Here is a 16387-nt window from a genome sequence, read left to right on the forward strand (position 1 = left end):
CGTTCACTGCTGACAGGATGAGGGCCCCCATGCAAGAGATTTAAAAATAAATAAATAAATGCTGTTATCCTGTGGGGAGGCTGCGTAGCTTCCAGCTAAAATGGTCAGTTGGTTTGGTGGTCTCAGAAGAACCAGCTTCCTGCTTGACCTGGGCACATTTTTTTTTTCTTTTCCTTTTTTGTATCTTTTATTTCCTTCTCCCTTGCTCTATGGTATGTGGCAATGTCCTACATTCTTTTTCTTAACTGACTGCAGAAATCATGATTCTATCATTTATCTTCCCCAGCCATGCCCCAGGGCTGTGTCCAGGCAGTCTCTCTCCAGGGGTGCGCACACATACACACACCACACACACACACACACACACACACACACACACACACACACACCCATCTCCTGCTATCTGGCTGCAGTGTGAGTCAGAAGATAAAGAAGATGAGATCTGTCTTTTCCCAGTGCTGGGGATCCGCAGACACATACATTTTATTGTAAAGGATTTGTGTGTTGTTTTAGAAATCACTGTTTACTTGTGTTTCCTGGATGCCAAACAGCTTGTATTAAATTAAAATGTGAGAGCTGGATCTCTTTACCTAGTCAAAAGACACATTGCTGTGCTAACAGAAGTTTTATTCTCTATCTTCCTTATGCCCTTTTAGCAATGGGTCTTCAAAGTAGGACAGATTTCTGAAGATAAAAGCATGTTTTTACGAGTAGGTCCTGATGAGAGTTGCTATGATAATTTAGCAATCATTTTCATATTAGATCATTAGGTTATTATTTTTTTAACCAATTCTGAGAATCACCTGTATTGGTCCCTCCCAGGACTTAGAACTACTTTGTCCAACTGAAATGTATCATGAACTTCTAAAACCAAACAAGTGACTTGTATACCACCATTTTTTCAAAGCCCAGGAGACTGCTTGAAACTCCTTTACCTTATTGAAAATATATTTTTCTTCTAGTAAAGAAATAAAGAGTAGAGCACTTAAGAAAGTTTGAGGTAATGACTTTATAGGAAAAAAAAATACATTCCCATACCCAAACCCCAAGAACTGTGTTTAATTTTTCAAACACATAACAAGGTAGAGTCTTAGGATATAAAAGGCTAGACACCAAAAAGGAGAAATATGGCAACAGTCAGGCACTTTGTTCAGTGTCTTTCTTTCCCAATCCATAGTATTATCATAAGGCTAAATAAGAGCATATATGAGATGAAATAGAAGTCTCTTAGGAAAAGTATTATCATACATAGAGTGTGCATCAGTTACATCTGTATTTTGTGCACATATAATTTAGCTTCTGTCTTTAAGAGGCTGCTGGCAGCACAGAGTGAAGTACCTGTGCATCTGGAACGCTTCGTAATAACAGCTGTCATTCACCACATGCTTAATGGCAGCCAGGTCCTATGCTAAGCCTTTGGCATGCATTAACTCACTGATTTCTCCTAAACCCTGTTTTATAGATGGGTGCACTGAGACACAGAGTCAAACATCTAGGAATTGGCAGGAGTGGGTGGAGAGAAATTAAACACAAGATTTTATTTGACTATAAAACTCTTGTTCAAGTTTATGCTTTAAACTGCACCAATATACTACTTGTTAGATGTGCATGACATCTACAGGGAATTAAAAATCCTTCTCTGGTTTCCTAAAACGATTCTTAACCGCAACAACTGTAACTAGGACTTCCCTGTGTAAGGGAGCTGTCAGAGGGCTTTGAGGTACCTGGAATGAAAGTGGAAAAAAGCAAAAGGAGAACTCAAAACTTTGTAGGTGTGTACCAGAAAGTAATTGCTTTAAAAGTAAACGCTCCATGTTAAGGCTTTTCATATTAGAATGCACTTTTATATAACAGCATTATATTTTCCTGAGATTTAGATTACCTACACTATTTTGGAGGTAATTTTAGTGCCCTGATCCTCAAAAAATTAAATGATGTAAGAGAGGGTCAGAGGGATTCATGAGGTGCACTCAATCCCTCTCCTGGCCAATGCAATTCCCCCTCAAAAGGAATATAAATCATGGGCTGGGGATGTGGCTCAAGCGGTAGTGCGCTTGCCTGGCATGCGTGCGGCCCGGGTTCGATCCTCAGCACCACATACAAACAAAGATGTTGTGTCTGCCGAAAACTAAAAAATAAATATTAAAATTTTTTTTAAAAAAGGAATATAAATCAGATAGGAATCTAGTTCATTTAAAATATTTCCTAAAGAGAAAAGTGAGGAAAGTTTGAATTCACTATTATTAAAAAGTTAGGGTTATATAAACAAAGAATAATTTTTATTCATTCAAAAGTGGCATTAAGTCTATGAAAAAAAGTAAAGCAAACCATCCTTTAAAAATATTTAAATTGGCTGCAACATGAATAGCAATCAACCAGAGAAAATTCAGCTTTCTTTGGTCTTAACAAGAGTATTCATCGGTTGCAATGTTAAGTCTGCCTTCCCTCTTTATAGTAATAGCCAAAAGGAATTTCACTCTTTTTCCAGACAGTCAGAAATCTGAGCTTAGAGGTACCTTAACATTAACAGCATAATTAAGTAAGTATAAGTGTATAATTAGACATTTTCTATTTTAATAAGCATTGTGTTTTAAAGGTGTCCATTCTCCTATAAGTTCAATAAATTGATCTCTTTTGAAATGCTCTTATTTCTATCCTTTGAGAAGCTGTGTATTTTACATTGAACAATGTTGTCCTCCCAAAGCATTTTATTCTTCCCATAGTGAGACATTATCTTGTTTCTCTTAGAATGTTCAGCCCATCAAAGACATTTCTTGAGTTTGTAGCTATGGATTCCTGTGTGTGGGTAGCTAGTACAGAGAATTTCTCAATTATTATTGCTTTTTTATTGAGAGAGAGACAGCTGCAACCGTATTGAAAATGATACAACTTCACAATTGTAGACTTCTTTCTCATTGTCACCTTTTCAGATCCACCCGTGGAAGTTTCAGATCTGTTGGGATTCACCAAATTAGCTTCTGAATTTTGATCTGACCCATATGTGATGCACACCGGCAAATATTTCTTATTTTTTTTAACTATTTATTCAGTTAAACTATTTATTTATCTACTTAACTATTTAAACAGAGACGGCCTATTATCCAGTGGGTTTGCCATCAGAAGAAAATAATAGTATAAAATGTCAGAATGATGAATATCATCAAGTTGGGCAGTTCAATGGATGTCTGTCTCTGAAAGGTTGCCAGCCCCCTCTTATTGGCTGCATAACTTTTCTTAGTATGGGTAACGATGCCTCTAGTAATATCTGTGGTGTGTTTATGGCCAAGGACAGCTTTCCTCAGTTCCTAAAAACATCATTAAGATGTTCAGTACTTATCTCATTGGCTTTCAATAGCAGTAAACACTAATGACTAGGGCTTCCCTCTTAAAATTCTCTGCTCCTTTGGCTCTCCATAATACTATCACTGTGTGTGTTTCTTCCTCTGTTTTGGGTCTCTTCTGCTCAGGTTCTTCAGGGGCTCCTTAGAAGTATCTCTTACTCCTATCCTGTTTTTGGCAAGCCTATAATGAGCATCTACTATGCGTCTGACACCATGCTAAGTTCAATGTCTGGCCTCGGGAATCTCTTCATCTAGGAAGGAAGCAGACCTATAATAAACAAGTTACTACAGCACAGGGTGACCAGTCTGTGCAAAGGTGACACTGCAAATCTACTTGTTACTTTTTCCTGATAGACAGGAGATGGGAACAAAAAGGTTCTCAGAGAAGGACTGAGTTCACAAGGCAGATGTGGGGGTCTTGTGCACAGGTACTAGGCTGTGACAAGCACTAATGTCCACGGATGGCAAGAAGTTGCCCTCCGTGTCCACAGGCTCCACATCCACAGACCCAGCCAGCTGTGGATGGAAATTTTTTTCCAGTGGCATCTGTACTGAACATGTACAGACTTTTCCTGGCCATTATTCCTGACACAATGCAGTATGATAATTATTTACACAGCACTTACGTGCATCAGGTATTACAAGTCATCTATAGATGTTTTAAAGCATCTGACAGGATGTGCACAGGATCTATGCAGGTTCTGTGCCAAATTATATAAGGGACTGAGCATTTGTGGATTTGGGGATCTGTGGGGGTCCTCAAGTCAACACCTGCAGATACTGAGGATCCACTGTACAGCAATCCTCTGTCTTCAGGGAGGGCTTGGCAAAGAAAGCACACACATTGGAAAGACAAGATGGAGCACTTCCAGAGAACATGGGCTGTATGAACAACAACAGGTAGTGGTATTATCTACTTTTTAACATCAGCATAAATTACCTATCTGGAAGATACCTACTTAAAAAGTTAATTTAAAAAAAAATGGTTCTGACCTCTTAAAACAAGTTGGTCATTAATAACAAAATGTAAAAAGTCATTTCAAAAAAAAAAAAAAATTCTAGCTTCACTCAATCACCCTTCTCCTAAACCCTCTTTATTTATCCTAGAAACTGTGGTATGGGGATTTGCTGAAGCACTCTGACACAAGTTTTTAATGTCATGCAGAGTGTACCTCTTTTACAAAGCTTCAGAACCAGTTCGCACTGGTTGCCATCCAACTTCATTTGCACTTGCATTCCTCCTTCCTCCAGGTTCAATTCTGCAAGTCTCAGCAAAATGCCAGTCACTGCCTGGCCTTTTCTCAAACTTTGGTAAGGCTTAAGGGCATATTTTTTTTTTTTTTTTTTTTGGTGTGGGTCCTTTGGTGAAAGGATACAACATAAGCAAATCTCTATGTATACTACCCCTAAAGCAAAGGACAGGCTGATAGTTGATATTTCCTACTATTTAAGGGATTGAACTGAAATGTGCATCCTAAAAGAACTGAAGACTTTGTTTTGTGTCCGAATACTAGAGAGAGCAGCCTGAGAAATGTTGATTCCCACAGTCAGGTTGGCAAGTGACTATCAGGACCGAGCTACCAGGAGAAAGGTGGCTCTACTATCAGTCATTCTCACCAGTGATTTCAACTTTCACCCGTGTGCCCCAGCCTCAGCCCAGGCATCTCCACAGCGTTCTGGATCTCCATGTTCAAGTGTGATATGACCACTTCCTGGAGGAAGTTCATCATGTACAAAACCGGTGCCTCCAAATGTGTAGCTCCTGAGTTTCTGAATTTCCTTACTTCCCTAAAATGGTACCTGATATTTAGCCAGTGACTGAAGCCACATACCTTGGAATTAGTCTGTCTGAATCATGCCACATTTACCCCTTAAACATCCTTTGGTTTGTGTCCTCCACCCCTGCTGTCACTGCCTGGTGACAGCATTCATTATCTCTTTCCTGATCTGTTGCTTGAGACTCCCAACAGGTCTGGCCACTTCCAGGCTCAGTTCCTTAAGCACTGATCTCTGACATGGCATCTTGATCCTTCACACGTCAGCAAACTACCCCTGGTTAGCACACTTCCCATTTAAAAATGCTGTGAATTTGGTGTCAACATACCTTATATTCAAACAGAGACATGATAAATTGTGGTATAAAGGTATATTAAGAATGGTAATGCAAAAAAAAAAAGAGAGCTCATATATAATGGCATAATTTGGCATGAACATACTTTATATACAGAGTTCCAAAAAATTGTGCTGTGAATGGATAATTATGAATGTAATGCACTCCACTATTGTTATGTATGTAAGAAATAATAAAAAAAGAAAAAAAGAAGATGAAGTCAATAAATGAATTAAAGAAGTAAAAAGAAAAAAAAAAAGAATTGGACAGGACACTTCTGATACGCTGACCAGTCCACAGAATCACAAGACTGATACACACACCAGACACCTTTTAATGCAACATAATTGCTTTAGCTTTTATTGCAATCTTATTTCTCTCCTGTCTTATGGGTTGATCAATCAAAACTTCCAAACATCAACACCTGCTTACTATGAGGGAGACCTTGCCATCCAGGACCAGGGCAAGAGAGAGATTTGCATCAAAGGTCTTTCATGTTGCTCCCATTAGATTTCATTTTCTCTCTTTTGGCTCTGAGATCCAGCCTGTGCTTTCTCCCACAGGTTTAGGGGTTGTTTTTTTTTTTCTTTTTGACAGCAAAGAGTGTAGTATTCAGAAATGTATTTTAATAGTTTTTACTTTTTAAAAAACTTCCTTGAAAAAAAAAATCTAAATTAATTTATGAATTTTGATTCTGGAAAAATAAATAAATAGACTATTATTTATTAAGACTCAGCTATTTCATATTCAGGTGTCTTGAGTTCCTGATCTGGAAAAAGGAAGTAATTTTTTGCTTCTTTCATCGGTACCTTGTCTGAATTTACTGAGTAATGGTTGGAGACCTCAGATGAAAAATATCATTGGTATATACATGAATAATAAATAACAGCAAATTGAGAAATTACATACCACACACATGCTGGATAGTATTATTCTGGTAAGTTAAAGATTACCTTTGTAATTATAATACCACTTTCATAAAGCTTATCTGACTAGAGGGTGGTATTTCTGATAAAGACATTCAGTAAAGTGAGAACAGAAGGAAACTTCCTCAACCCAATAAAGTACATTTACAAAAAATTGTAGATGATCACACAAGTAACGTAAAAGACTGAATGCTTCCCCTCTAAGAGCAGGAACAAGGCAAGATGTGTCCTCTTAACAGTTCTAGTCAGCATTGCCCTGGAGGTTTTATTTATCTGGCAAGAAAAAGAAATTAAAAGACATCTAAGTTGGAAAGAAGAATATAAAACTGTATTTGCAGATTAAATAATTATCTATGTAGAATCTGTTGGAATTCCCCCAAAGTTACAAAAACTGATAAAGTGACTTCAGCAAGATGGTAGGATACAAGACAAATCCACAAAAATCAATTGTATTTCTATATGAGCAAAGAAAAAATGAGAAATTAAAAACTGAAAAACACCATACAATATTAACTATTTAGAGACAAATTTGACAAATATGTGCAGACCTGGATACTGAAAACTAAAATAACATCATTAAGATGAATCACAGAAGACCTAAATAAAGCTGCCCATGATGGTATACACCTGTGATCTGAGATACTGAGGTGACCGAGGCAGTTTAAGGTGAGGCTGGGCAACTTAACAAAACCCTATTTTAAAATAAAATAAAGAAGGCTGACAATGTAGCTCAGTAGTAGAGTGTTCCTGGGTTCACCAAAGGCAAACTAAACTACACTTGATACCACTACACACCCATTAGGATGGCTAAAACCCAGAGTGCTCATACCAAGTGTCAGGAAGACTGTAGAGGACCTGGAATTTATATAACATGGTTGGTGGGAATGTGAACTGGTAAAACCATTTTGGAAAAAAAAAAGTTTCACAATTTCTAAAAAATATAAGCATACACCTACCATATGACCCAACCATTTCTCCAGCCATTTCTCCTTAGGTACTTATTTAAGAGAAATAAAGACATGTATTTATATAAGAACACATAAACTGCATTATTACCAATTTTTCTTTTAAGAGCCAAATACTAGAAAGAACATGTCCATCAGCAAGAAAATGGATAAACCACAGTGTATCTATACAACAGAATACTATTTAGAATTAAAAGATATGTTCCAGCAAATCTCAAAATAATCATGCTGAGCGAGAGAGTCCAGACCAAGGAGCTTGCATACTGAGTGATTCCATTTATATAAAATTCTAGAAAATGTACACTAATCTACAGTGCCAACAATGAGATTAGTGGATGTCTGGCAATAGGGGCGGAGAGGAAGGAGGGAAGGATTACCAAGGAACTGGATGAAATACTGGGGATAGGGAGTGATGGATATACTTAAGTCAAAACTAAACAAACTGTGCACTTTAAATATGTGCAGTTTATTATGTGTCAATTGTTCCTCAATTAACTTTTTCTAAAGGCAATCACAGTGCATTTGAACAAAGACTCAGAAAAGTTCCAGATTCAAGCTAAAAAAAGTAATAAATAAACGTGAAAATTCTTCTTCTTATTCCATCATGTATATCAAGAATAAGGGGAAAATATACATATGCCCCCAAGAGTCTTGCAATTTTTTTTTCACTTAAGTATTTAACCAGACACAGTTATACATTCCTGTTAGCCTAGCTATTGGGGAGGCTGAGGCAGGAGGATTGCAAGTTGGAGGCCAATCTCAGCACTTAGTGAGACCCCATCTCAAAAGAAAGAGAGAGAGAGAATATGTAATTATTCTGAATTATGTCTTTAGGCTTATATTTATATAAACCCCAAGCATGTCTAGAAGAATGGCTCCTTTGACATTCCCAGGCAATGCATTCAACAGAATAGTGAACTGTCTATGGAAGGCTCTAAATTAACATTGTAGAAAGAATGAATAGATGAGTGAGAGCTGCCATGAGAGAGAGAAGGCATTTCTTGGCAAGAAGGGCTTCCTCCCAAGCTGCCCAGCTAAGTTGGGAAGCCCAAAATACTTCAGGATCAGGATAAACTTCAGTTCTCTGAGCTGGCGTAAGTGCGGGCTTCCTGGACACCCAAGGTTGGACGGAATGAGCTAGTCCTCTCGCTGCTGCTGCTGCTGCTGCTGTTCCTGGGATGCTCCTAACTGAACCTTCCAGGTGCAAGTGCACAAGAATGTCCACACGGCTCCTGGTTGTTAGGTGGGATCACATGCTTAATGACAAATGTCTGAGATGTCCTGGACATTTTTATGCAACAAGTTAGTGTTATTCTGTGCAATTTCAGATACAGTGCGTGAAAAAACAACAACAACAACAACAACAACAAAACCCTTATAACCACTGTACAGAGATTTATAAAGAGGGGCCAACAAACTGCATCATATGATAACTAATCACAAACATGTCTTTTCTTCCTTTAATACCAAAATCTAGAAAAACGTAAGTTTCTCCTTCTGTTCTGGTGTCTCATCTCCTTGCAGCAGGCCCTTTCCCTGAGTTTCATTCTTCCCCTTCTCTGGCTCCATTTCCTTATGCACAAAGCATCTCCCTTGTTCCCACCCTCACCTTTTATGACTGGGGAAAGCCACAGAAGCAAAGGAGGAATTTCAAAAGGTGTTCTTCCAGAAAGAATTCCTTTCTGCCCTTAAGTGTTGAAGAAGAGCCACCATTTTTTTTGTTTGTTTGTTTTTAACTCTGTCCAGGAATTGGGTCCCAACTCAGATTCCAAACACATCTAAGTGTCACTCAAGATTCCAGAGTGTGACATATTTGTTTGCTCACTATTGAGTCCCAGCTGAGAACCCCGATCAAAACTGGGAACTCTCTCCACCAGGAAGTGGGCCCTCATCTTCAACTTCAAATCTCCCAGGCTATACATCTATTTATTTATACATCTATTTATATAGATTATTTTCATTTTCTAGATGAAAAGGTGATCTACTCTTACTCTCTCTATCACATTCTAGAAACTAATCAAGGCTTAAATGTGAAAAGTCAAACCATATAAATCAAACGACATAAGTCAAGTGACATAAGCTAAACCAACATCTTTCTACTCTCACAAGATATAACTATAAATTTGTATTATTAACTTTTGGTGAATAGTTGGGAGAGAAGATCTTTAGCTAACTCTTGAAGCAGATCTAGTTTTGGTTTCTGGTATCAGATCTGTGCTTCTCCTATTCATTTTATTAATACTACTAGTAAGGAATTCTTCCCTGTGGATGGCACCTCACAGCTGAGAGGAGCCAATGGAGGCATTTGGGAGCCTCCGGATGAGATAAGGAGAGGACTGTCATGGCGTAAGAAAGGAGGAAGTATGGACACTAGGAAAACTGGGGCAAAGGTCTCTCCCTGAAAGGGCAGTGGCTTACCAAGACCCAGTGGGCTGTGGCTCTGGAGGACTACAGGCCTTGATCTGCCTCCTCCTCATTTTTAAGAAACGCTTATAATCCCAATTTCTATGATGAAATATTCTGACTTGTAAAGATTGGCTTTAGGTTTTATTTTTGTTCTTAAGCACTGGGGATTGAACCCAGAGGTGCTTTACCACTGAGCTACATCCCCAGCCCTTATTTTATTTTTTTTTTATTTTGAGACAGAACCTCACTAAGTTGCTTAAAGTCTCACTAAATTATTGAGGTTGGCCTCAAACTTGTAATCCTCCTGCCTCGGCCTCCTGAATTGCTGGGATTACAGATGTGTGCCACCACACCAGGCCAGCTTTAGGTTTCTAAAGGCACTGTGTGGACCAAAGAAACTGAAATGGAGCAGCAGTTGTGGTCTCTGGTTCAACCCCTTTCCTGGGACTACACAGAAAGGCTTTTTCATAGCTACATTTGGAATCAGTGCCTTAACTCATCATTTTCAGGGGATTTTGGTCTCAGAGATGTGTCTCAATGAGAAATGTCTAGAAAATTCTGAAAACAATCATTCTGTCTTGGAACTTCACCATGCAAAGAAGCACATCCAAGGCTCTTGAATCCAGCAGCAAAGAACTAACCTACTTAACTTTGTTTAACCATTTTCCTAAACCTAGTTGAATACAGAACACTTTCCCCTTTTTCCTATGGAATGACTATTAGTATTCTTCAGTCCTTACATTTTTAATACAAAGCCATTTTGTCAATAGCCACTTGGATGCTGTGGCAAGCCAGGGCAAGAGAAGCCGAAGAAGCTTTAGAATGTGTCATAAGTTCCTGCACATGACTCTTTGGTCTCTCTCCCCCTACAAGTAAGATGGGCCTTAATGCTATGTAACCAATTCATAATCAACCACTCTTACCTGAGCTGCAGAAGTTAGGCAAGGAAAAAACAAAAAACCCTCCAATAACTTATGTGAGGCTCAGGAGTCCAAAACGAGTCAAATGAATTGTCCTCGTGATTATAATTGATACAGACAGATGAAAAAAATGAAATTTCACTTTGCTATCACTCACCAACTACCACAAGCAGTCAAAAGGAGTCAAAATACAATTTGTATTTTTCAACTCATTGTCCTCAAAGTAGACTGAAAGTCAACAGCGTTGTCACTGAATCAGTAATTACCCTTTTATACACAAACCTGTATTTTTCTTGTTGTTGAACAAGTTTCTCCACAATGGATCAGCTATCACACCACATTTATGAAATGCTAGCCCATTAGGGAAGTCAGTTTTTTTCCATTGATGATTGTGGTTTTGCTTTGGACTAGTAATTTAACAAAAGCTTAGTGTGGTTTTTCATTTTTCCCCAATAATTCTTCTAACATTCTCAAAATAATACCTTGGCTTAAGCCCTTGTTTGTCTTTATTTTTGTCAGATCCTTACTTTCTACTTACTGTTTTTCTGGAAGGACAGGTATTAAACTGTGGCTTTTCCAAACTCTCTTTTCTAAATTGAGAGAGAAATTCTTTGGAAGTTTCTGGTAATGAGGCATTTACAAATTTTGGAAAAATGTAAGAATTTTGGAAAACTAGCATGAAATTCTCAACGTAATTCAGATTTGAAACTAACATACAGTATTTGCCAACTGTTAGAAATGTTTATTCTTTGGCCATTTCTGGGGAAGACACGAGAAGTGAAATTCTTTAATTCACTTAAGACAAATGTTGTTTGTGTTGTTTGAAAGGTAATATATACATATAGATATCCTTGTATTGTTTGGAAGGTAACACACACATATGTGCGTGTGAAGGCACACGCACACACATCCCATAATATACAGATATACATAGGAATTGTCTTTTCCCTAGAAAATGTCCAAAATTTAATTTCTGCTTCAAAACATCCAAATGGCTTTAGTTAGGTGCCAATCCAAAAAGACGCAGCACAGTGTTATTTCATACTCAGGGTAAAAACCACAGCTGGGCAAACACATTAAGCTCATATTGTTGGGTGGGGGATGGGGTGGGGGGGTGTATTAAAAGTGACTTTATTCAATATTCGAAGATACAAGGGATTCTAACATCCTGTGAACATTCTCTCTTCTTGCCTCAGACCAAACAAATTAGTTCCTTACTTCTTTTCATATCCTGTAGCTGTCAAACACTCTTCCTAGACATGGACTCAAAGCTGTAATTTTCTTCAAGAGACCTTCTTTTTTTGGAGCAGGTATGTGGTTTTGGTTTATGTTGTTTTTGTCTACATTCCTTCAATCTCCTCTTCTGATGCAATGCTTCCCAGAATATACTTCTTATTAATATTATTTGTCCTTAGCAGGGGAGGGTGGAGTACACATGCACACACACACACACACACACACACACACACACGCATCAGTGTTTAAAAGTAGCCTTGGACTTTTAAATAGATTTTGTTAATTAATAGATCAAGTTTAATCAATTTTTGTATTCTCAAAGTTTAGAGACATATAATTCTCAAATCTTATTGCTTCAGATTTGGGCTTTTCTATCCAGCTCCTAAGTGGACCTTTCCATCTGGATCCTCAGAATTTCCCAAACTCCCGACATGTCCAGAACTGAAATCATCATGGTCTCTGCATGGCTACCTGTGCTGCACTTTCTTGGCCACCAAAGTTTCTAACTTGGTGAAATCCTTCCCTGCTGTCCCTGGCACGATCTACATCTACTGCTTACCAGCTGCCATCAGTTATACCTCTGTGAACTCAGGAGCCCCTCTGTTCCTGTCAGCCTTGTCTTAATGCAGAGCTCCATTCACCTCTATCTAGATCTATCAGCATCTCTCCTGCTCAGGTTTTCCCTTCTTAAATATATCCTAAATGTTGGTGCCAAATGGCTCCATCTAAAAGGCAAATGGTCAGTTTATTCTCCAGTTCAAATTATTTGAATGGCTCCCTGCAGAGGGCAGGTGAAGGTGAAATATAGCTCCATTTGCACATCTTGGCGTGGCATTTCTTTGCCTCTTTACATTCATCTCGTACAACTGCCTGCACAACTCAGCTGTGTGTATGCATGCCCTCCACACTCCCTTGCCCACCCTGGTCATTTCTCAGTTGGTACCTTTATTTGTGTTGCTACCTCCTCCTGGAATCCTTTTTTTAACTCTCTGCTCTTCTTAATTCTCTTGCCTTTCTCCCCATATTGCCCACCTTCCCCGCAATTTCACAGGCTCCTTTAAGAAAGCATTTCTGAGCCAGGTGCAGTGGCACATGCCTGTAATCTCAGTGACTCAGGAGGCTGAGGTAGGAGGATTGCAAATTCAAAGCCAGCCTCAGCAATTTAGTGAGGCCCTAAGCAACTCAGACCCTGTCTTTAATAAAATATTTTTAAAAAGGTGAGCTGGAGATGTGGTAGTTGAGAGCCCCTGGGTTCAATCCCTGGTACCAAAACAAACAAACAAACAACAACAACAAAAATCCAAAACAAAACAAAAAACCCACAACCATTTCTGGCTCCCTCCAGCCCTCTGTGTTCTCACCTCACACTGTTTATAATTATCTGCTTAGGTCCTCAGCTCCCTTGCTGGAATGCAATTTGTCTATTACTCATCTTTGTATCCCCAGCACCTAGCACTGTGCCTGGCACACAATCAGCACTCAGGAAATATTTGCTGGATCCAGGAGCTGGATTTGTAGGTGTACATGTAGGGAACAAGACAGACACAGGAGAATTGTGTCTTCTCACTCCCGATAAGTTCAAAAAACAATTTGAGGCTTCAGCTTTTAGATTTGCATGTACTCAAACAAACATAAATACTAACTCTTTGCAGTTAGAAAAGAAAAAGTAGTTAAAGAGTTCATGACCAACTACAGCATGTAGGTCAAAGGCTGATAGGGAAGGGTAAGGCCAGAACACTTGGCTCTAAGCTTATAGAGTTGATTTTCTGGATCCACAAATGGCTCAAATGTGACTCTCAACAACTTTAGTTATATTTCAAAACGTGTGCAAAAAAAAAATCTATTTTTTTCTTTTGCTGTTCTATTTAATTAACATTTCTAGATTCCAGATGATGACAACAGACTTGTGCTTAGTGATAGCAGCAGGACGAGGGGGCAGGCTGGAGGGACTGTGAAAACCCTGGCTCTTCCTTTCTGTGAGCAATTGCCTGCAGCACACATCTGGGAGAGGTGCAGACAAACTCCCCACTCAGGCGGACAGTCCTACCCACTCCAGTCCACCCAACGCAGCAAACAGTTATTGGGCTCTTTTATGCATCAGTCCAGGAAAGAGATGGGAAGGAAATAATTAGGCAGAGTTCTTAGAACTCAAGGAATTCACAATTTAATGAACTAGGCAGAGAATAATGCTACATGACCCGATTAACTGCCTGGTTATTGTAAAGAACAGCTAGGACTCCATGTTTGTATAAATATGTCAAAGTTGACTCTACTGTCATGTATAACTAAAAAGAACCAATTTAAAAAAAAAAGAACAGCTAGGGGGTACTTTGAACAAGAAAAGGGTGAGGGAAGGAAGAGAGACCAAATTTCCATCACATGTGTTTAGTGGACAATGTAAGCGGAGAAGTGAATATAAGCAAAAAAAATGATAAACATAACTTGTGTCAACAATGACCCAGTGTTTGCACTGAATTTCACAAATGCAGCAGACCGTGCAGTCTGCTCTCAAGTTCAAGGGGTTATCTATGTGTTATTCTGCAGACAGCAGAAAATGCAACATTTTGAAGGCCAAATTAAGAACGTTTACTTAAAATTATAGGCTACTTGCATAGCTTCTGAAAATAAAGTTGAAACACTCCAAAACATTCAAATAAAGTTGTAAGAGGATGCACAGGTTTTCTGGAGGAAGAGAGGAGGATTCCATAAAAACAACTGCTACGTGCAAGATTTGCTTCTGCTTCATTGCTGTCTAATTAGCAATCGGTTTATGATAAACTGGCAGGAAGAACTTCAAAAAGCAGCCGAATTTCCACATGGTATATAAAACATGTTGTTAACAACGTTCTTAATACTTTGCAATAAATGTGCTTCTCATTCTTCTTGGCACTGGGACTCAGCCCCATGGGGTGGAAACAGCCCAGGATAGCTTAGTCAGAGGCGTCAGAGTTGTTCAGAGGAGTCAATAAGATAACCTAGAGAAAGCACACACACGACTTGGGATATAGTGTTTGTTAAGTAAAAGCAATTTCTTATTTCCTCTCCTCTCAAATTATAAATCAAATGGCATGGAACAATAAACTCATTGTGTAGGTTGGGTTCGGGGATGGTTAATTTTTATAGGATTCACAATGTTGTCTGAAGTTTCAAAACATGCTTATGTAATACTTTGATAAAAATAAAAATTAATAAAAGATAATACGCCACAAAACATAAAATCTCCAGGGAAACAGCTGACAACACACTGCATGAAGGCAAACAAAGCATGATCCCAGCCCTGAAGGAATCTGCAATCCAGTATGAAAAGGCCTCATCCAGAAGGAGGATGAAAGAATACTGACCTTGAAATTAGAATGGGTTTGAGTCCAGATCCTGGCATCCAGTAGCTACGTGATCTAGGGTAAGTTCCTACACTTATCTGAGCTTCTGTGACCTCAGCATTAAAGTAAGAGCGATAACATCAACTACGCACATGGGAAGTGGTTGTGGGGGAGTAAAAAAAATTATTGTTGTGAAAGTCCCTGGATCCAGGCTTGGCACAGAGGTGGCCTTAATAAACATCGGTTGGCTCTGAATCTTCGTGGGCTACACTCACAAGTTTACAGGTAACTTCAGGTGACAAGAGTAAAATCTTCATGCAATGCAAACAACAAAACTCCAAGAAACAAACTAACAAAATCCAAATTAAAGTAAAATATAAATAAAATCATTTTGAGTATTACTCTATATGAAATGTGAACAGCCCAGACCCTCCCCCCGAAAAAAGACACTTAAAGAATGACTTATTATTATTAAAGAATTATTTCCAACGCAAAATATTCCTCACTGTACACGAAGATGCTTCACTACGAGATTCTGTTGGGGTTCAGGCTCTTTGCAAGTGCATAGGTACATGCAAAATACACGTGTATGTACACATTTTTATGTGCATGCGTGTCTATACACATCTGTCCTTTTATACATTTATTATTTAAAGTATCAACATTCACCGTTAAATGAAACACCTTATTTCACTATCACAATCCTTACCAAATTAAAAGGAAGTTCATTTCTGAATTCGTGTCTACACTACTCCTTGGCTTTCTGCCCGCCAGCCTCCAGCTCTTCACTAACCAAGCCAGGGCAAGAAAGGCCATGCCAGAGACAGCACAGTCACTGGCTGGCTGGCTACATTGGTTCTCTCCAGCTTCCATGGATAAGCTTACAGGCCCTGCTGGGAAAAATTCAAGGAAGTGGCAGTCCTTCTCCAGGAGGAAAAGTGCAGTTGGGTCCTGATGGGACAATGATATCCATTGGTGGGGACCTTGTTCCCTCCCCCAGGGGTCTAGCTTAAAACTGGGCAGTTGAAAAAATGTGCTGCTGCTCCTTTAAGACAGGTGCTCTGAACCCTCCTGAATCAACAGAAGGATTATTTATTCTCCTGTGTCAATACAAACTAACCCCAGTCCCAGAGGAATTTTTTTTTAAAAGTGTTTGCTCTCAA

General features: G+C 38.9%; 1 protein-coding gene across 1 annotated transcript in view; it reads right to left on the minus strand.

The window, feature by feature from the left end:
* Positions 1-16387, minus strand: part of Fry (FRY microtubule binding protein) — a 392985-nt gene that overhangs the window by 299641 nt on the left and 76957 nt on the right. The gene's annotated exons all lie outside the window — the stretch shown is intronic.

Source organism: Ictidomys tridecemlineatus, chromosome 6, assembly GCF_052094955.1.
Source record: "Ictidomys tridecemlineatus isolate mIctTri1 chromosome 6, mIctTri1.hap1, whole genome shotgun sequence".
Taxonomy (NCBI): domain Eukaryota; kingdom Metazoa; phylum Chordata; class Mammalia; order Rodentia; family Sciuridae; genus Ictidomys; species Ictidomys tridecemlineatus.